Raw genomic sequence first — 23,228 nt, 5'->3', positions numbered from 1 at the left:
GGCTTTGCCCCTGGCATTGCTGAAGTCCATGGGCAACGGTAACCACTCACCATTAGGTGGGCCGTATGCTCGTCTGCCTACAAGGGCAATAAAAAAAAAAAGGTAGGAAAAAATAATACGAACTACGGTGGGTAAGTTAGCTCACCGTCTCAACCTGTAACACTAGCCCTAGCAAGAGCAATGTTTCGCAAAATCTACCACCAACTAAATAATTGTAAGTTTAGACTGCTGCTTTCTAAAACTCCCGAAATACATACCATAGCAAACCTGAACTGAATTGAATCATAATTGTAATCTGAATACAAATCTTGAACGAAACCCTTCTGATAGAAATTTGCCCAATTTTCACTACTATTATAATATACTAGCGACCCGCCCTTGCTTCGCTTCGGAAACATTAAAACACACATGAAACCAAAAAATAAAATAAAAAAAAGTAGCCTATGTTCATCAGGGACAATGTCGGCTTCTAATGGAAAAAGAATTTTTCAAATCGGTCCAGTAGTTTCGGAGCCTATTCGAAACAAACAAACAAACAAATCTTTCTTTATAATATTAGTATAGATTAATTAATTCATTGTCTCAGTATTGATCTTCAATATAGCAACTAATACCAGAACATCACAAAAAATGTTTTTCGATGTACTTGTCCAGCAAATTGGAAAATATTTAATGTATTTACCGGCATAAATTATTCAAGAGTCATGTTGGGTGCAATGAAACGAAAGTTCTTTGGTTAGGTGGGACTTCAAAGAAAAAGGTTATAATAGACTGAGTACACTGACATTACTAACAAATCAAAGATCATAAATAATTGTGAGGCACATATGTTCGCTGTATTGAAGATACATATGATAAATTTTTTTTTTTTTAACTCCGAATATCAATTGTGGTTTCTCTGAGATAAGTTTTACAATGCATCTGAAGAATTCTAACCAAATGAATAAATTTTAATTGTTTAACCACTTACGTCAAATAAAACAGGGTCCTTTCAAATTAAATTGGCTTTACATAAATTACTTGACTAACCACAACAATGCCTAACTAAAATATAGATTTGCTATTTCACAGTAATCAAACGGAACATAACCATTTCACAGAGTCCGGAGCACCAAATAATATAAAGCTGGTACGGCAAATATTCACATGAATAGAAATACAGTCAAACCTGGATAAGCGAGAGTTCAAGGGCGCACAATCTCACTCTCGCTTATAGAGGTTTCTCACTTACCCGAGTTTCTCGCTAATGCACCCTCTGAATTTCATTTCGCGATTCTCCGGATTCAAACGCATTCACTATTTTAAGTTGATCACTTAATGACAGTACTTTAATTCTCCGTTTTGACATGATGCAGAACAGGACTTTCCTTCGCAATTGATTACCGATAAACTGAGTAAGTCCTACAAACAGGACGGTACACAGGCACACGTGTCCATTCGAAAAGAATGCGATAAAATTACAACGTTATTTAGTTCCACGAAATAGAATAGGTTCAATATTGACGAGAAAACAATACAAAAACAATGGTAGGAAGTTCCACGAAAGTTAAGAATGAGTCATAAAATAGCAGATGTTAAATTTGTAATTTGTTTTGTCATTTGTTCCTCCTAAATAATATAAATAAATAAAGCTCGACTGTCGCTTATAGAGGTATAGATAAGTAGCAGTCTCACTTACGGAGGTCCATGAGGGAAAAACGACTCTCTCTTACAGAGGTTTCTGTTTCTCGCTAATAGAGGTTTTGGGAGCTTAAAATGACGGGTCCTGGCTATTACTCTCACTTATAGAGTTTCCTCGCTTATCCAGTTCTCACTTACCCAGGTTTGACTGTACATAGGTCAAACCTTGAATTCTACAAAACATATTAAGTAAAAGTCTCTAGCTGGCGAATGGCTAAATAGTCATTAGAATCGCAAAACTTGTTGATGTTGTTGAAGAAAGGCCTTAACTTTTTCTAAAACTAAATGATTGAGAATATTATTATATGTTTGACAACAGGTATTACGAAGGTGCAATAAAAAATGTTGCATGATTTCTAAACTATTTATCATCGATTGTTCAAAGATAAATAAACAGTTTTGTCAGCACGTAGCGTGGGTTTCAAAGCAATTCCCTGTTCTTCGGAGTCGACGCACCCTTTGCTTTGAACTCATATAGATATTCGATTAACCGGCAGAATAGGCCCATTATGTGCTTACGGTTGAAACGTGTTTGTTTGCATAACACATTTACATTCTGGACTCACCTAAATGTCGTTTGTTAGCGGACCTCATAATCTAGCCGCCATCTCGATATCTGCAAACAATACCATAAAGTTAGCAACGTATACATAATAATAATATAATACTTAAATCTAATCAACATATTACTGTTTAAATATGTCTTACAAATGTACACGCATCTGCATGCAGGTATGGGACTGCGTCACAATTTAGCACCGAATCTAATGCAAACCACAGGTGCCGAGGGTAATAGGTAAAATTTTTACTCTTCCATTGACAAAATGATTTCGCAGCTATAAATATTTGGTTAGCAAGTATCTAATTTCCCAAGCAATATGAACATTAATCAATATAACACATTCAAGTCATACATAAGAAAGGGTGGTCATATTTCTTGAAATGTCTATTTGCCTACAATAAACGATTTCATTGCTTGACAATATAATAAAAAATATTAATTTTCAATGGTACTTCAAAAGTAATTGCATACGACATAAAACAATTTTACTGGCTTTTTTGTTTGACGTGCCTCTCAATAAGAAGCGACTCGATATTTCTGCGAAACTTATTATATAGAGAATGTATTTTTTGTTTGCCGATCACGTCGTAAAAGGACCCACGTGATTCCATCGCGATCGATCATATTTGAGAAAGAATGAACCGTATCTTTATGTATTCAAGACACATAATACTTCATAACCCTGAACTTGTTTGAATGTTGGGTTTCCTTCAAGTGCATTTATATCAAAACGTGTTTACCTCTTGACTGGACATTAATTTAGTAGATTGGAAACCACAGTATCTTACTTGAATTTTAATAGAATGAATCCTCAAGGACATAATATTTCCTTAATTTTACAATTTTGATTTTATTACTAAGAATATAAGAGACTTTTTTAATTTAAAAAAAATACCAATAGATTCAAATTTAAAGGGGAAATTGTTAAACGAATCATGTTTGGCAAAATTATTTAAAGGTAAATTGTCAAGGAAAATATTTTTAGGAATATTTCTTCATCTCAATAAGCCTACGCCTAAATAAGAATTGATCTTAAAACATAATCTCAGTGCTTGCTTATTACCACTGTTAAGTGTACACAAGTAATTGCCTAATGAAGAATGCAACAGTAAAACGGGATCCAGGATCGTGTTGTCGTGATTAAAATTACGTGACTGATGCGAAATGATGTCACAAATTACATTTAGTCAGGAAATTGCGGAATTTTATTAAGAATCAACTAGAATTTCACAAGACGGTTTCAAAATTATGAAAAAATATACGGCTATATACACAATCAAAACATCGTCCTCCTGTTTTAAATACCACGTTTACCCAATATGTATCGGTCGTGATCTGAATATTGGTCTTTAGTCAGATATAATTTCTTTTATGTAATTAAAGATCTGGATAATTTAGTTATGAAATTTAGAAAAATAATGCCTGCAAAACAAAGGAATTCTTGAAGTTAAGTTACAATTAAGTATTACGCAATAACTATGTGGACTTTTTGTTTAATAAATTGTTTCTTTAATTTTATTTGTCGTTTTTATATTATTTATATTACCTACTAGCTGACCCGGCAGACTTCGTAGTGCCTCAATCGATAAAAAAAAGACCTAAACTTTATTTAATTCCGAGAATTTTCATATTTATCTATCTTTTAAACCTTCCCTCGACTTCCACAAATAATTCAAGTCCAAAATTAGCCAAATCGGTCCAGCCGTTCTCGAGTTTTAGCGAGACTAACGAGCAGCAATTCATTTTTATATACATATTATATAGATTATGTTATATTTGTTATACGCGTTATTATTTTAGTATTTTAACCCACAGATACAGCCCACTGTGTTTCTCGCCGGATCTTCTCAGTGGGTCGCGTTTCCGATCCGGTGGTAGATTCTGCGAAGCACTGCTCTTGCTAGGGTCAGTGTTAGCATCACTCCGGTTTGAGCTACGTGAGCTCACCTACTAGCTAAGGATACGCTGAAATAGCCTCTCGAGGCTATAAGCTTAGGTAGAATAAAAAAATATATTTTTTGTTTAGTATTTATAGATATGTATCGACCAATATCAATATGTTTCAACTTAAATTGAATTTTCTCAAACAGTTCCAATGAAAATTGTGATTTGTATTGTAAATTATATTAACGTGTCTGTAAATTTAACTCTCACGGACTACCGTTCGCAGCGTCCGCCGACCAGGAAGAAATAAGACATTCCCGGTTGATGGATGTCTGACGTGCCTCCAGCTTCGTGGCTTCGTTATACCTGACACAACATACGATTATAAGGCCGAGATTAAATTAAATTTCACGACCGCCCCAACTAAGACATGGTGTGTCTACAGCATTATTATACAACGTGAAGTTATACGGTATAGTACATAGATCAGTTTCTAATGAATTAATCTTAGTATTGTCTTAGAAGAAAGGTACGTCTCTCAATTTAAACACCGAATCTCATTTAAAAATATTCGAAATTGAGTTAATATGCGGAATCATTTGGTATCACCAGTATTTTTCTCGTAAATACTGTCAAAGAAGCGTAGTTTACCTTTTTATTCCTTAAGGGCGATGCGAAGGGGTACCATAACCGGGAAAAAACGTCCGTAACGTAAGATATTTCACTAGTGGGACGTGTTGTGGGTCCGTCCGCACGGGTAGGTACCACCACTCTGCCTATTTCTGCCGTGTAGCAGTAATGCGTTTCGGTCTGAAGGGTGGGGCAGCCGTTGTACTTTAAAAACTGAGACATTAAAACTTTATCTCAAGGCGGGTGGCGGCATATAAACTGTAGATGTCTATGGGCTCCTAAGCACATAACACCAGGTGGGCCGTGAGCTCGTCAGCCCGTCTAAGCAATAAAAAAATACTCTTCAGAGAAATATTTAATATTTCTATATCTTTTGTAATTCACGATGAACACACGCAGATTACCGAGACACAAAACTTGCATTAGCAATTTCAACTATCTTCATCAATGACAAATTTGTATTTTGTATGCAAGCGTTAATGTCTGTAGGCTTGAGATCAACTCTGGTTACAAGACTATTACATAAAGGAAAACCCTAATGACATGCGATATTTTATTTACTGCTATTTATCTCGGACGAGCAAGTGCTAATGGTCTATGATAATGTTCGAACATTACATCGCAATAAATAATGCAAATCTTTCATTTCGAGAAAGCGCCTCGTAAAGTTGCATTAAAGAATATCCTATAGTCAATATTTATTCGTTAAAACTAGCTGTGCCTGCCACTTCAGCCGCGTGGGATTTAACAAAACATTATTTATTTGAAAAAAAAAAACAGGTTTTTTTTTCTCTAAGATATAAGTATTTTAAGTTACTCCTTATTACATCAGCTATCTGCCAGTGAACGTCCCGTCAAAATCGATCCAGCCGTTTCAGAGATTAGCCGGAACAAAACAGACAGACAGACAGACAAAAATTGTAAAAAATGTTATTTTGGTTTATGTACCGTATATATATTCATATGCATGTAGTAAAAAGCGGTTATTTCAATATTAATTTCAATAACGAGTCAATTTCATTGCAAAAATTCTTATATATCTGAAACAGACAGGAAATTATCTTGTATAGATTCTTGTTATGACATATTTCTGTCGGTCTTAAATTTCTTCGAGAAGTGTACATAATTAAGTATCAAACTGCACCAATTACAGGAACGAAACATGCAGATTAAGAGTTAAACATATTTGTTTTTAATCAAATGCCACCCAAGGTGCATGGCATTAAAATTGAGTTTCGTTACAACTTCGTAATTAATCACGGGTCGTCGTACTCGGGGTGAGCCCCTCTATCCGGGTGTAAGCTCCCTATCCACTAAGTAAGGGTGAATTTGGTTTTTTCCTACCAACTATCTAATACACGTAACTTAAAACTAAGCTAAACTAAGCTAAGCTTTTTCACTGGTGGTAGGACCTCTTGGGAGTCCGCACGGGTAGGTACCACCACCCCGCCTATTTCCGCCGTGAATCAGTAATGCGTTTCGGTTCGAAGGGTGGGGTAGCCGTTGTAACTATAATGAGATCTTAGAACTTATATCTCGAGGTGGGTGGCGCATCTACGTTGTAGATGTCTATGGGCTCCAGTAACCACTTAACAACAGGTGGCCTGTGAGCTCGTCCATCCATCTAAGCAATAAAAAAATAAAAAAACTAACTAACTACTAACAACTAAAGTGTCGTGTGCCATGCCATTGCTACACACAACACCGTATCAAATGCAAAATCCAATCAAATAACAATAACTAACCACATAAGTACCATCTTTATTATCTAAGTCGAGAACTCGTATTAACCAATCTCAATAGCTTTGTGAGATAAAATTCTGAATTAGAATCATAGTTAACGATTGTTTTACTCTCTAAGCCAGAGACCGCGGATTGGTTCGCAAGTATCGCGGTTTTGATACTTCGTAATACAAAAACTACAACATAAAAACTTAGGAGAGGCCTATGTTCAGCAGTGGACGACTGTGGGCTGATGATGATACTACGAAAAAGCAATTGTAACGGACGTGACGTCAGCTGCCATACCCTGCCGCCAGCCATCCTGCCAAGCCACGTATTGACACGCCCGCTTCCGCCACTGCCACCAGGCAAAGCCAACAAAGGGTTGTTAGTAAAAAAGCCTTGCTAGCTATTTCTACCCGCTTTTTCGCAGAAATAAAAGAATTTTTTTGTTACACTTTTGGTTTTTCTATCGATCATTTATAAAATTTATAGTGTTGGTAGGACCTCTTGTGAGTCCGCACAGGTGGGTACCACCGCCCTGCCTATTTCTGCCGTGAAGCAGTAATGCGTTTCGGTTTGAAGGGCGGGGCAGCCGTTGTAACTATACTGAGACCTTAGAACTTATATCTCAAGGTGGGTGGCGCTAAATGCGTTGTAGATGTCTATGGGCTCCAGTAACCACTTAACACCAGGTGGGCTGTGAGCTCGTCCACTCATCAAAGCAATAAAAAAAAAAAAAAAAAAAAAAACCCTATTTTTTAGGAAATAAACGAATCCTTTAGCGCTTAAAGTACGATGTGCCACCCACGGTTACACGTTATGTGAAAGTTTAGTGCACTTCAAACCGGCTTCGCTGATACAAGTCTTGTCTTGTAATCGCAAAACTACAGAAATAGATATGATGACAGCTATCTAATGTTATTATGAATTTCATGTTCCATTCCTGTATAGGAAGTCAGAATTAATGGTGTCCCTTCTTATATGTATTAAGGTTTAGCGCAGGGTAAACGTTTTATTCGTTTTGTATTAATCAGTACTTCCATTTAGCTAAGCAGTCACGAGTCCCAGTCTCAATCGTAAAATACAATTGAGACTGGGACCTCATGCCTCAAGGAAGTTAGCGATATTAAAGATCGTGCGTCTAACGTTACCGGTAAAGACAAAGCATTAGTTTGCTTAATGCGAGTTTTTGAACGTTCTCGATAACGTAAAAGTTAACTCAAATTTGTATGCAGCTGGAACAGCGCCCTTAGCGGCAAACGTAAACAAACGTTCCAACTCCATACAAATTTGCATCTATTTGCATAGATGCTATTAGATAGATGCTATTTGCATCTTTTTTATTAGAAGACATGTACATACAACTAATTCGAATAATTACAGAAAGTGACTGCGAAATATCTTAAAAATAAACAGGCATATTTTTCCCTTACTAAATGAAGTAGAGTTTTGAATCGATTTATGGAGACTATTATGTCTATCATATAACATGTTTTACTAAATTATCAGCCATGGTCCACTGAACGTAGAAGGGACAGAAAAATAATAGTAAAGCATTTTTTTCTAAAGCGTCGATAGGTGAATAAGCTCACGGTCTACCTGGTGTTAAAAGGTTAACAACAACATAAAAACCCGCTTTAAGGGTAGAAGCCTACGAATCAATTGTTTAGCAATAACGAATATTAAAATGTTGAAGGGCTCAATTTTTAGTGCCTTTGTTGAATAGATACATATTTCACTAGGAATAATGATGGCTGCTTGCACCGAGCATCTTATCATTTAGACCACGACGACATAAACCATATCGTGAATTAGCACATTTTTTTTAAATCGAACACACACGTGGCCACAAAATATTTTTTTGAGTCAGAGACATGGTTTTACGTAATGATAATATGTGGTCACATAATGTGTGGCCTTAACTTAGGGACTCCGAATATAATAATCATAAATGAGAATCTTAACTTTTACTTAAAATTACAATTCTAATAAAATAACCATTTATACCTTAAGTAGTGTGGGAAACTGACGACCGCAGCGTTTCGTCTAAACTTGATAATGCACACCGAGAGTAAATTTAATAAATACAAATATTTATTAGTATCTTAAATATTACTCCTAAGTCCTAATATTAAATAGTGCCTGCTACTAACGTTATTAATTTATAAGAAAATTAATAAATAATCAAAAAAATTACAACTATTTTACAAGGATGATGGTTCCAGTTTAAGGGGTGGAAGATTCGTTATACAGTAAAATTGAGACCTAGAGCTTGTGATCATTGGGATGTGGCATTCACGTGGTGAGGTTTACATGACCAAGTAATGAGCTAGCACCAGGAAAACCCTGAGTTCATTGACCTTTCTACGCATTTAAAAAGAGTCGTCGATCTGAAATTAAAGCAATCATAGTCTACACTTAAGTATAGTCCCTAATGTTATCACTCGCCTCAAAATACCAATAAAAATTATCGTATTTTAAGTGTCCCATTTACGTCGATAGCTATTATTCGTTTGCTTTGGATTCTAATTTAGAATTAGTATTATCAGAAACGAGTTGGGCCGTAATTCCGACCATAAAAGTTTGAACAAGACCAGAGTCAGGACCGGAACCTTAACGTATTTTATCAGTAACTTAATGTTCGTTCATTCGTGATAACTTCAAAGAACTGCCTCCATCAAAATCACATCCTCCATTTTACGCCTTCCTAATTATGTAACAGTTTCTTAAACGACAAAATATGTAATAGAGAAAAAAAGTCTGGATTGTAAAATATTTTCGGACACGTAATTGTTTCAAGTATTATTTAGAATAAGCGTGATCCTAACGCTACGAATACGGTCTTAACAATGTTATTTGTCTTTAAAGTAAATGGCACTGAGGTACGTTAATACTCAATAAAACGAATATGGTTAGATTAGAAATTAAAAGCATTATTTAATTTCAAATTTCACAATAAATCAATAGTAAGCAATCATTAACGCCGAATGTCAATAAGACAAAGTGTGTCGTTCCGTTACACGCACAAAAAGCGGTAGTAGGTCATTGGCACAAGCATCAAGACGCTCAGCCTGACGGCTTCTCACAATGCGGGTTTTACTTTTTACACAATTACGGTACCGTGTGATGACCAAACAACTCATCGTTTTGTGCCCATATACATTTTTAATTTCGATTCGACCAAATTCATTAAATTCCAATCTTTTCTAATATTTTGTTGATTGGATAAGAGGTGTATTGTGCATTTTAGCATTGTAAATGATTCATTAACCAATTGGCCGTATCAAAGGTTTTTTTTTAAATTCGAGCGCTCTTGTTCTCTGTAAGAAGCCTGATGTACTGGTAACTCTGCCTATCTAGAGCAGAAAGCGACATTATGACTTAAAATCAAAACTATAAAAGTTATATTTGCATGCAAGTACTTGTGTTAAATATTTTTACATTCGAATCATCGTCCTCGTGTCTCATTGTCGACGTAGCTTTTATGAATTCCAGAAGCTTCTTAATACCGCGCTGATCGTGGGCAAACCTACCCACGCACTGCAATAAAAAATAACTCATTTGGACGACATTTCGGCTATTGTATAGCCATAAATTCCAAATCAAATCTCACATCAATCTCACGAACAAAAGCCTATCCACAAAATTATTTTTACATCGTCATCAAATACAAAATTATTGGCGGACGGTAAGATTAATGCGCGACAATTCCCATTATCTTCGCATATATTTTCGTCTGCTTTTGTCAGTTCAAACATTTGACCATAAAACGCTGCAATCTTCTGAAGCGCCATAAATTTCACGAAATAAATAATTCATAGGACGGTTACTAAATGTAACTTTACCAACTAATACTTAACGCTGGTTAAAATGTAAATCCGTCGGATAAACGCCACGACAAGAATAATTTAGAATTGGATGAGACAATTTGCATAGAACATTAGCCAAAGTATGCTGTATCGAAACGGGTGAATGAACCTACACAATACGAACATTTACATATAAAAGTAACTAAATATTATGATAATTTTATAAACAAACAATAAATCACTAGTTAACATAAAGTGGACTAGTCCAAATCAACATAATATTAATACTAATTTTATATCAGAGTTATGAATTGTAGACTTCGAATGTAAAATATGAATTCAAATGGAACTTGTAACGGAAGTCAGCATTTGGGAAGGGCTTTCACGCAATATTATTACCTAATATAATTTCTAATATTCATCAATGTTTATGTAACATCTGAAATCGTTTATATTACAGTTTTGATCTTACCTTGACTTCGAATTTTGTCATAAGTCGTTTTACGAAAGCCCTTAATTTGTAGGGTGGGAACCCTGGGCAAGGCACCTTTCAATCATGAGATCTGAACTGGCCGATCAATGGTGCTAGTACAGGAATAGTAACAAGCATCAGCAGTATTTTTCGCTGACGTCTGTTTTCCTCTTTTCCTCTCTTGGCTTCTATTTAGCCACTGCATTTTTCTGTAAGAACTACAGTAACAACGCCACCCACCTCGAAACTGCAGTAACAATCTGTGCGTATTAAAGTACATATCTACAAAATTTAAAATCGCTTCTTCGTCTTTTACACGCATTTTATGCATCCGCAATAAGCCCTTTAACATCATTACGATTCACGCCTGCAATGCTAAACGGGGCCAACGTAGACCGGTCTTTGAGGTTTCTATACCATTTCTTATCCCTTCTGTCTGTACTTTGATGCCAACTAAGTAACATCAACCAGACAAACTTGACCATTAATATTAACGTATAAGTTAAGATTAAGATTCAATTGAACATTTATTTAATAGTGACTATTTTATGCATTCGGAACATAATCGATTGCATTACATACCGTTAATCCATTTAATCGAAAAGCTTAAACAGCTTAGTTTAAAACATTCAAATTGTATGAATTATTTTCTTGTTTGGTTTTGTAAACAGGTCTTATTAAGTGATTACATTTCTACTTATGCGTAATACGCCCGTTTTTATTACTGCACTCATTCGACCTAGTAGGTGAGGTATTCAGAATCCTGTCACGGCAATTTTGTAATTATCATTGCCAGTCCAGACTAAGTCTAGATATGACGAAATATGTATATTTTTAATGTATGCATTTGCAATATAATTATTTTTGGATAATTTTTCGTTAATAACTTGACGTTTTGTATTCCACCCAAAATATTTGATTAAAATTAATGACGAGTCGCAGTTTTAATAATATTTTTTATTTTATTTTTATTGCAGTTGGGTGGATGTGCTCACAGACCTCCTGGTGTTGAAGCCTCCCACCTTGAGATATGAGTTCTAAGGTCTCAGTATAGTTACAAGTACAGTATACCTACTTATGAAACTATGACAATAGTGAAGATACCCCAGCTGATTTGTTTTGGAATTCATCTTTTAAACCCTGCATTCTGCTTCATGAGAACGCTTTATATTGTAAGTCCATTTACTAAAGCCTTTCTGAAATATTTTTGTATCGTTGTTGACTTAGATGGGCAGGCAATTATACTCGTGAGCTACTTTTAATTTAATTAAATAACTATAGTGAAATGCGAAGATTGTTTTTGAAAAGCATTACTTCCTGTGCAAATTATAAACTCCCGCATTCATGGTACTAATAGGCCCCATTAAAGAAAAATCATTTCTCATGCGGGTACAATTAAAGTATATTTGCACAGATACTTTTTAATAATCATAATACAACCAAGCGCTCCCTGAATTGAACCGTAATGTTTATGGTGAGGTTATGTATAATACTTTTACTATATTCCATTCAAATCAATGCAATAGGCAATCACATTTAATTTTATCAGTGTAAGTTACTTTTTCACAATGGTTCATAATGCTCAATCTTATGAGCATGCTTTTGTTATTTTGCACAAATTCAGCATAAGATAAAACTTGGTAAAATTGCTTTTGACACTTCAGGGAAACTATGGGGAAAGTAATCTATTCTTTGTATACAATTAGTGCAAAATCGTAACTTTTTTAGTGGTAAGGTGATAATTTTTTTTTTTGGACAGATCGGAGACCTAAGTGTCATCTCGTATTAAACAATCAATCTATACTCGTAATAGGCGCGGTAACACCAACACCATTCGCCGCATTACCTTCTTCGGTCAAAGTTTAATGCTCGGATGAATATTAATTGTACACCTTCGTTTTGGCGATAATCTTCTATGAATTTTCCTAAAATAAGAAAATGGAGTGGAGTGTTAAAAAGAGCTATATTGTTACTAGCTGACCCGAAAAACGGTGTTTTGCCATATATAAGATTTTTAGGAAATTTCTAGTGTACGAAAAAAAAAACAAACTTATTTAAGTATGTAAGGATGTGGCAAATAAGTGAAAGAGGCATGTAGCGCTGTAAACGATGAGGGAATATAAAAATAACAAAACCACATATTGCCTCATTATAACAAAAAAAAAATTCCAAAAAATAAATGCTATGGGTGGACAACCCTTATCACTTAGGGGAATAGATAGTAGCCGATTCTCAGACCTACTGAACATGCATATAAAATTTCATAAAAATCGGTCAAACCGTTTCAGAGGAGTGTGGTAACTAACATTGTGAAAAGACAATTTTATATATAAGAAGCTGATAGCATTACAAAACGGGTAGATCAATTTTAGTAACATTCGGTATTTGCTTTACTTATTCACATTACCCACATGCAGACGATAACAATCGAACACACCATCAATTTGGAATCCTAACGAGGATAATTTCATATAGTTGGGTTGCAAACTTCACGTGCAGGCGCGTTATCTTACACGATAACAACGAGTTGGCTTGATTTATATTTTGCTATAATCGATCTAATAGAATTGAAGTTGACGAAGAGTGTTTCTTGCCATGCGGATACAGTTAGACGCGTGTCTGGGTGGGCCACGATCCAAGCACACGACACTACGTACAGTCACGATGATTAGAGAACGACATGGCGAAACGTTGCCAATGAAGGAATGGAGATTACGTTTAAAACATTGACTAGCAATTACAAACATGATGATTGAAAAATATACGTTTCACATCGTTGCTTATATAACTAGGGAAGCTAAATACATGATGTATGGCCTACAGCAATCGCCTGGGACAGGTGAGCTGTGAGCTAAGGGTAGAGTAATACAAAATATGCGCTAAAATATAATTTTAATGAAATGACAATTAAATCAGAGAGAGATGCTTCTTAACAGTGTCTGCATATATCAAATGTACTCACTATAATATTTGCCGATTATATACATAATAATTATAATCAATGAGTAATTTCCATCAATCAATGTCAATCATAAAAAATTCATTCGAAAACATCACCAAAGAATTATCCAATCAATTTATTTTGATAATACATACATACTCGTCAAAAATGAATAATCAATGAATAATTGGCATGTATGATTTTTAAAACCAGATTGTTACAAACAAACAATTAACAATAACAATTACAAACATCAACAACCTAGCGATCACAATCGCCTTTGCTGAACAATACTTTATTAATAGCCATTCTTACCAATCAAAATAGCCGCATGTAACTAAAGATTCTCCACGCATATTATTTTAAAGAACGACCTAAAGATATCGGCCCGGTATATCAACTATAAAACAAAGTCCACTCTTCAGTACTTTTCTATACAAGTAAAAACTAGGAACCGCAATAATGAAACTTCCTGAATCTGGCAGGGCAAAAAACCTAGTGTCCGATACCCATTTTATGTCGCATGTAATAGAAATAAACGAGAGCGTGGAAATGGAAAAACAGAATTGATATCCGACCTAGAAAATAAAAACTGGTCGTCTTTACGACTAAACTTCCATATAACAGTATCTATAATGGATTTAAAAACTGTTATTAGAGACTTTTTTTTAGGAATTAAAATTTCAAATGAACGGAACACGAATCGCGAGTGTTGATACACGCACGATTCATGAATATAATCGATAGATACGTAACGGTATTTCGAAGTTGTCGATATATAAGAGACGAGACAGCAAATCGAATTAAATACTATACTAGATCGATTATTAGCAAAGATATTTCAGAAATATCAACTAATTTAAATGCTTACAATAAAAATTTCAACCACACTTTTATCAATACGTACCTAAAAACGTGAGCATTATCATCAATGTACCAAGGTGAGTAATGATTTCTGTTTCTAGATGTTTCGCTTGAATCATCAAAAAAAAATTGATTTATCGTTTTATAATTTTCTGAATCAATCAGTTGAGATGAAGACAATTAAAAACAAAAAAATAGATAGGCTATTCATTAACAATAATGAACATTTTCAATTAGATTGGCAATTTATCAATTTTCTTGAGTCACGCAATACCTTTTTACTCTTCTAAGGCGAAGCAAATTCATCAACCGGAGAGCTGTATTCTGAGCATGTCAATGTATCTACAGGTATGTCGCAACATGTAGTGTCGCATAACAAAAACCGCGACGTTTGAGCTTGCGTCACTTTTTATTCAATAATAAATGTATTATTGTTCAGTACGAGTAAGAACGTTTTTATATAGAGATTTTCAATGTTGTAGATATGTGATATAATTATATCGATGATGTCATTTCTGTTGAAGTCATACGAGATTAACGCACCATCTTATTTGTGGCGGCATATATGCAGGCAGGGGCGCTTGCTGCTGATTACCAGTGATGATCAAGTTTGGTAGCCGGAGCGTAATGCATTCCCGATCTAGTGTCATAAGAGAGAAGACCCAACTTCGGTCATGATTCAGGCTAAAGACTATCGGAAGCCGATTAAAAAGGACTCGTTTGGTGGAAAGTTTAAGCCTTTTATAATCCATTTTAGTATTACAGGATCGTTATTTTTCAGTGGTTTTACTTCTACTACTGCTGTGCTGGCGCTATTGCCCCGAAGTGCCCCGATCCCCTACCACTCCGTCAGACTAGTGGAACTTGGGCCTCCCTACGGAAAGGCGTCCTTCTGTTAGCTCTAGTATCCTTCTCTTTCTGTAGTCCTAGTCCAGTGAGTTTAAAGTTTTTTTTATTGCTCAGATGTGTGGACGAGCTCACAGTCCACCTGGTTTTAAGTGGTTACTGGAGCCCATAGACATCTACAACGTAAATGCCGCCACCCACCTTTGAGATATGAGTTCTAAGGTCTCAGTTTTTACAGTACAACGGCTTTTTTTTTTTTTTTTTTTCCACAGGAGAAAATCGCCGGATCCCCACCCGCGCGGCAGGTGGGGTATGTGGGAGTTGAACCTCACTAAAAACTCCTGCCGCTCACAACCGGCGCCCTACCTCGGACCGGGCCGGAGCCCAGTCGGGGTTATTGAAACGGCGGGACAGGGTTGACGCAGAGCACATTACATCCATCCCACCGTCCCACGGACGCCGGACCGGTGGCCGCCAGCGACACGACCACCGGTTCCCTCGTTCAGCGGGCCGAGAGCCCGCTTTGATGGCGCCGCGTTACACCTTCCCCCAGAGCGGTCGGGGGAACGCGGTCTACCATCACCCGGCTTCCTATTGCGGGTGAGCGTGCAGAGCACGCCACCCCACGTCTGGGTCCCTCCCCGCACAAAACGGGTGGGACCCCTAACTCTTAGGGAGCCAGGTCACGGACCCCCTGCTCGGCGGCGGCGGGTTTCTGCGTAGTGAGGAGAGCTTTCCCTCACTCGCCCCGCCGCCTCCTTCTGCGAGATGGTGCACTCGCAGAAGTCGAGCATAGCCTTCCATGACTCATCGCTGCCAAGCATCGACGCCACGACGCCAGGCAGCGACAAGTCAGGTCCTATCTTTGCGACCAGGACACGGCGCTGCACCTCCCAAGCGGGGCAGACAGCGAGCGTATGCTCCGCCGTGTCCAGGTCGTGTCCACAATGGTGACACCTCGTCGTCGGCTCAGCCCCTATCCGGCGCAGGTACTTCCCGAAGCATCCGTGCCCGGTCAGCACCTGCACCAGACGAAAGGTGAGACGTCCTTCGCCACGATTCACCCAGTCATCAAAGACCGGGTAAACCGCCTCGACGGTCCGTAGCCCCCACGTGGGGTTGGCCAATCGCCTCGACCACGACTCGAGCACGGACCGCCGAGAATGGGCCTTCCGCGCCCGCAGCTCACTTTCGGGGAGACGCGCCACGCCCCGAGCTCGAAGCTCGCTGCGCCACCGATAGTCGGCAGCGAGCGACTCCGCCTCCAGCTCCCATGGCGGCGTCCCCGCCAAAACACACGCCGCCTCGAAGGAGACGGTGCGATATCCGCGAATGACCCTGATGGCAACGGTGCGCTGCGGCCGGCGCAGGAACCGAGCCATAGTGGCCCGGTTACGCGGCTCAGCCCACACAGGTGCACCGTACAGGGCCATCGATCGCACCACCCCCGCGTAGAGGCGGCGCACAACCTGATCCGGTCCCCCAACATTCGGGAGCAGCCGGCTCAAAGAACCGGCCGTCCCCATCAATCGGGGGACCAGCTCCGCAAAGTGAGCACGAAAAGCCCACCGGCTGTCCAACACGAGGCCGAGGTACTTCAACTGCACCCCGACCCCTATCCGGACGCCTCCAACCACGATGTGGGTGTCAACGGGTGGCGCCCCCCGCGGCCCGTGAAACCACAGAGCCTCGGATTTATACAGTACAACGGCTGCCCTACCCTTTAAACCGAAACGCATTACTGCTTCATGGCAGAAATAGGCAGGGTGGTGGTACCTATCCGCGCGGACTCAGAAGAGGTCCTACCACCAATAAACGAACAACACTGATATTAAAGGTTGGAAATACAACACAGTATCCCGTATAGCTCATGCGTGGAAAATTGATTTCGTGGTACTATTATTGATATAAAGGAATATTTGCTGGTCTATCTGCCCTAAAATATTCGGTATACACATTATTCGGGTCGATTGAATGCACACCTTCTTCGTAAAATCGTGTTACCGAAGAACATCTTATTCGATACGCGCGCTTAACCCCGGTGTCGAGAATTCGATTCGAACACGTTCATGCCTAATCGATTTCCGTTCGAGTTGCGGGTCCACCTACATTCCCGTCCGCATATACCAATATTATTATGCAGATACTTTAGAGATTATGACGAAATAAACCGAATGCTTTCGACTCGATAAGAATCTATATATTAACTAGCTGACCCAACAATCTTCGTACTGCCTCAATCGATAAATAAAAGTCCTAAGCTTTTGAATAAAATAAACTTAAAACAAACAAAAGAAATCCGTCCGACGAGGGACACATCAAAGGAAAAACAAAATTGTTATTTTTATTTAATTCCGAGCATTTTCATATTTATCTACCTTTTAAACCTTCTCTGGACTTCCACAAATAATTCAAAACCAAAATTAGCCAAATCGGTCCAACCGTTCTCGAGTTTTAACGAGACTAACGAACAGCAATTCATTTTTATACATATAGATATGCGAGGCAAAAACTTTGTACCCTTTTTTACGAAAATTTCGCGGACGTAGGAGTATGACATTTCCCAGACTTATAGAGAATATAGAGAAGGAGTGTAGAAAAGGAGAATGTTAATGTTTCTATTATGCACAAAAATACATTAAATCAATAAAAAAACATTACACACACTACCATGCGTATTGACACACACACATAATATAAATACTCTTTGTTTATTGGCAAACTTTTGTTATTGCATAAAGTCTGTGGTCAAATTCAGAATAGGTTAATATTGTTTATTTTTAATATTATTTGTCTTTAATGTAATCTTGGCGAAATCTGTGATTATAAAAATATAATAGTCTTTGAAAATAGAAGCATAATTATGTTCAAACTTATAATTTCAATTATAGTCGAATTTCCACTACTGCGGGACCACTAGTATGTATAATGTAATGTAAAACATATAACATTTTGATGTGATAATATGTTTAGCGTCATGCGAATTTGAAACTCGATGAAGAGAAAAGCAATAGTAAAAAGCGAGAATCGCACACATAAGAATTAACTTGCGAGAAAATGAAATAAATTGCGTCTAAACAACACATAATATGTTTGTTTTTAACTACAATTAAAGTATCCTATCCAAATTGAATTCCATAATTTATTCGATACCCTTTTTCTTTCTTTTATGCTTATTCTAAACAATACATAATTATTCTAAATAGATAAAACTTTGTAGAATGTAGCCAGCACAAAGTGTCTGTGTCATGATTAAAACTCGATCGATCATTAAAAGGAAAACCGGGACAGTCGAGACTTCCAGAGAACGTATTTCGATGTTACTTAGTACCGTGAGCGCATTAGCATAACTAGAGAAGAGCGGTCGCAGGTGAGCGGTCTAACGGTACAGAAAGCTCATATCTGACGCATCTGTTATTAAGGTGATCCATTCGAAAGTGAACTCTAAGCTCATTAACTGAAATCTCATTTCGCATGTAACGTAAAAAAGGGTTTTTAATTTATAGGATCGTTGTGAGCCAAGTACATGCACGGTCGGACAGATTAGCGCATCGCAAAACACAGCCACATTGGTTTGTTGGATAGTTAAAAGTATTGCGCCGCCTTATTTATATGTATGGATTTATTCGATTGATAAAATTGAATTTACACATAAGATGCATGGCTATTGGAATCAAGAGCATAAGCTGTTTGAAGAACATTTATGTTTTTTATGTGTTTATTTTTCAATAGGTCAAATATATTGGCTTGAAAACAAAATGGGCTTAGTAAAAATCTGGCCTATAAGCAGAGAAGCTGTCCTTTTCCGCAGTGACTTTGTACCAAAATTTTATCGGACTCTTGATCGATGACGTCACTCTACAAAATAACCTGCACTTTGTCTAAGGCAATATTGTACCAAACTTTTTTTCAATATTTCAACAAATTTCAAATTTATTTTCATTGATTGACTGTACTGATGATTATCTTTTTAAGGTAATTACTAGTTAATCTAGACAGTTATTTTAAATCGACCTCTTTCGCTTATAATTTATATATTTTATGGTGTCTGCTGCTGTAACCACTCAAAACGGGATGTTCTATCAGTTTGCTTATTTATTTTAACTTTAAAATAAACACACAACATCGCTTATAAAAATTAACAATAAGAGAAAACAAACAAACAAAGAAACAAATGAGACGTAACGGACGACTTCAGCCTATAAACTATGTTCCTATTTTACTGAGCTTGATACCGAAAGCAAAATCGTTTTTGTAGCACCTATCACCGTGAATAATGTAAAGCGTGTAACGTTATTAGCAGAACCGTGAAATGTGTAACTGTTCGTGACGTGTGATGAGTTTTTTCATTACGTAATATTTATGTTGATGACGTTGTGATAGCTTGTGTGAGAATTTTGCCACGCATTCGGATTATTCGGAAAATTTTAAGTGTCTATTTATTGGCCCACGTGTGGTGTACTGAATTGCCGGAGCCCATGGACATCTTGAGGCACGTTTGGACTTACACGACGTCGTGCCACAAACAACAAGGTACATTTTAAGTAAAGTATGTAATACTTAAGTTGTAATTGTCTACTTCCCAGAATTTAATTAGCTTTTTAAAACATTTTCATTAGATTGGTATATTTAGAAGTACGTATTTTTTTTAATTATCTATGAACTTCAATTTCACCGGCTTCAAGAAGTCTAATTAACATGAAAATTTATACATGCATCCGGGACCAATGATAATACAAAATATTATAACTTCGCTCTAATACCCCCACCAGTATTAACGGGATAAAAAAATTAAATTTATTGTTAGTTTGATGTGAGTGTTTTTATTTTATTTAAGCTACATCAATACATTTTTTTCTATCAATTTTCACGTTAGATATATACGACCTAACGTGATAAAGTTTCTAGGCGTATAGTGTACTGGTTTAATATCGTATGTGCGTCTTAGATATTCTTAACGTAGACAAAAATCTAACCTTAAAAGTAATCTGACAAAATATGTTAATGTTTTAACTTCCATTAGTGCTCAAATTTCGTCTACCGTTACCCATTGACCGGAATAGGAACTATTTAGTAATTAAACATTAATCAATTGGGTCAAAAAATCAATAAAGAGAAATCGTTTAGTGGCACAGTTTGCTTGAATAAACAAAATCTACAATTGTAAGTGAATGAATGTTCTCACGGATTTATTGAAACCTTTGGGCCTAAAGAAGAAGTCTACTTCATTTCTCTGTATGTTTTGTATTAAATAAACAATTGATAATTACACTGGATTTATTTTCATATAATTTGTTTTCTCGTTCTTCCCTATCGATGGTAATTTAAAAATTATTTATACAAACTTACGAGTTAATAAGATTATAAGTATTTATTTTCAATGTGTCTCTAAAAAAATTCAATTCAATTCAAAGCCAACCAGACCCAGGAGGGGTTTTGATCTTGTACCTTCAATTCATAGATATAGCCTATACCCACACGGATACCCACTCTAACCGGCACCATCTAGGTGAACTTCGTATAGCCTGCCGACCGAGAGGCGTCCCAAGGGGGAGGATGATGGGAGAGATGTACTTTCCCCCCATTGCCTTTTTATGAGTTCTGTCTTATGCGAGGTTCGGACGTGGGTTGTTGAGCGACAGGAGGTTTTAGTCAGTTCGACTCCGACCTGCCCCGCCCTCCATCCCCAGTGGAGGACAGAAGTCCGGAAATGTCCTCCAGCACAAAAAAAAATACCCCTACGGATAAATTATAGTTGTTTAAAATATAAAATATGTAATTATGTATATACATAGACAATGTTGTATTTCTTTAAAAATTAAATTGTATAATAATTCCACAATTAAAACATGAGTTCAACGAGAAAGAAACACAAGAAAACTACGTGTTCAAAACTAGTAATCTATTATTTATATACATCGTGGAGTCGCGACGGTCGCGTTGTTAACATTTCCGTCTTTACGCATTGACGAAGATTCCGCTTAATTTCCCACAGGCCGACTAGAAACGCCCACGATCTTACTATAATTAATATTGTATCACATACGTCATCCGGGTCGGTATCCGCACTATTGCAATGTAGACGCTTGACAGCGAATGGGCGTGAATTGTTGTTACACAGATTATGGTGAGAGTTACAAGAAACACGATTACACTACACTGCCCACATTTGCAGTAACTTTTTTTTTTTGGGAATTTACTACGTTATTTTTTATTTGAAAGTGAATTGGGTGTTCTGATTTTGTATTCAGCTGTTTGATGTATCACGACAATAATTTGTTATTCTTTTGTTATGCTTCAGTAACTTATTTTTTATTACGCGTCAATTCGGATTTCGTTTTTCAATAATATGTATTTGTTGATAATCTTTTTGTGTTAGTACCTACTTATCCTATTACCTAAAGACTAAAAACTTTTAATGTTATTGTTTCAGCTTACACCGTATTTCTATATTACAATTACCCCTAATTCCTATCTTAAGTGGTGGGGTGTGTTGGAAGACAACGTAAATGATGTGCAATTAATAAAATAGACTGCAGCTGGTGCTGTAGTGAGATTGTATGAATTAATTTAAAATTCACTGGCGGTAGAACCTCTTGTGAGTCCGCGCGGGTAGGTACCACCGCCCTGCCTATTTCTGCCGTGAAGCAGTAATACGTTTCGGTTTGAAGTGTGGGGCAGCCGTTGTAACTATACTGAGACCTTAGAACTTATATCTCAAGGTCGGTGGCAGATGTCTATGGGCTCCAGTTACCACTTAACACCAGGTGGGCTGTGAGCTCGTCCAACCATCTAAGCAATAAATAAATAAATAAAATAATTAGGAAGTATATATGTGTGTACTTGAACTTTTATTTTATAATTACTAAAGTGGTTTAAAACATTTCTATTATTTATTACGGTTAACGGTTTTAAGTTGGTCACCCATCTAAATATTTTTATGACAGTTAGTGTTTCTTTTAAAATTTTATTTATTCCTTTATCAGCTTTATAGCAAGGGCACGTCTAGTAGTGTAGTTATTAAGTTACATTATGTCATACAGTTGTTTCTCTTTGAAAATTGTAGAACAATTGTTACTGAATTTCAGACGTGTTACTCTTGTGAATTGAATTTTTGTTATGGGTTACAACATTACATAGCGGTGTTTGGAGCATATTATTATTTATGAGAAGACCGAAGCCTACGGAATATAATGTTTCACAGCTGTCATCGGTCGCGTTTACCTGCTGGTGCGAGCGCATTGCTGATACACTGTATTGTTTTCAATATTTATGATGCCCTTTCGTTTAAAACGTTCAGTTCGTTCGCTTTTATGAACTTGGACATATTTAAATGCAGACGTCATGTATTCTGAACACGCACAGACCATGCAGGCGTGGACACAGCTTTGAAGGATTTGGTTTAGCTGAATCTAATAATTATATCGTTTTAAAAATTTGAATTTGTTTATTTTTGTTATTAAAAGGGTCCAACTTTTTGTTTTTTGAGTCAGTAGATAAATTACCCAATTTCCGCATACACGTCCTGCCTATTTCTGCCGTGAAGTAATGCGTTTCGGTCTGAAGGGTAGGGCAGCCGTTGTAACTATACTGAGATCTTAGAACTTATATCTCGAGGTGAGTGGCGCATTTACGTTGTGGATGTCTATGGGCTCCAGTAACCACTTAACACCAGGTGGGCTGTGAGCTCGTCCACACATCTAAGCAATAAAAAAATAAAAAAACACGTTGAGAGACGTTATCCGGGGCACGTCAGAGTTCAAGTGGCTAAAACCCCTTTGTTGCTCAAAGCTCGCATCTAAGCCTTCGATGAAG

The 23,228-nt window shown here is 37.1% G+C and overlaps 1 protein-coding gene across 2 annotated transcripts in view; it reads right to left on the bottom strand.

The window, feature by feature from the left end:
- Cad99C (cadherin 99C) overlaps window positions 1-23,228 on the bottom strand; it is a 164,883-nt gene that overhangs the window by 115,380 nt on the left and 26,275 nt on the right. For both annotated transcript variants that reach the window (XM_028179074.2, XM_028179076.2), the window contains exon 2: window positions 2,247-2,296. The gene's annotated coding sequence lies outside the window, so the exon portion shown is untranslated. The remainder of the gene's footprint in view (window positions 1-2,246; window positions 2,297-23,228) is intronic.

Source organism: Bombyx mandarina, chromosome 06, assembly GCF_030267445.1.
Source record: "Bombyx mandarina strain Sakado chromosome 06, ASM3026744v2".
Lineage (NCBI taxonomy): Eukaryota > Metazoa > Arthropoda > Insecta > Lepidoptera > Bombycidae > Bombyx > Bombyx mandarina.
This window is presented reverse-complemented; position numbering and strand designations above follow the sequence as displayed.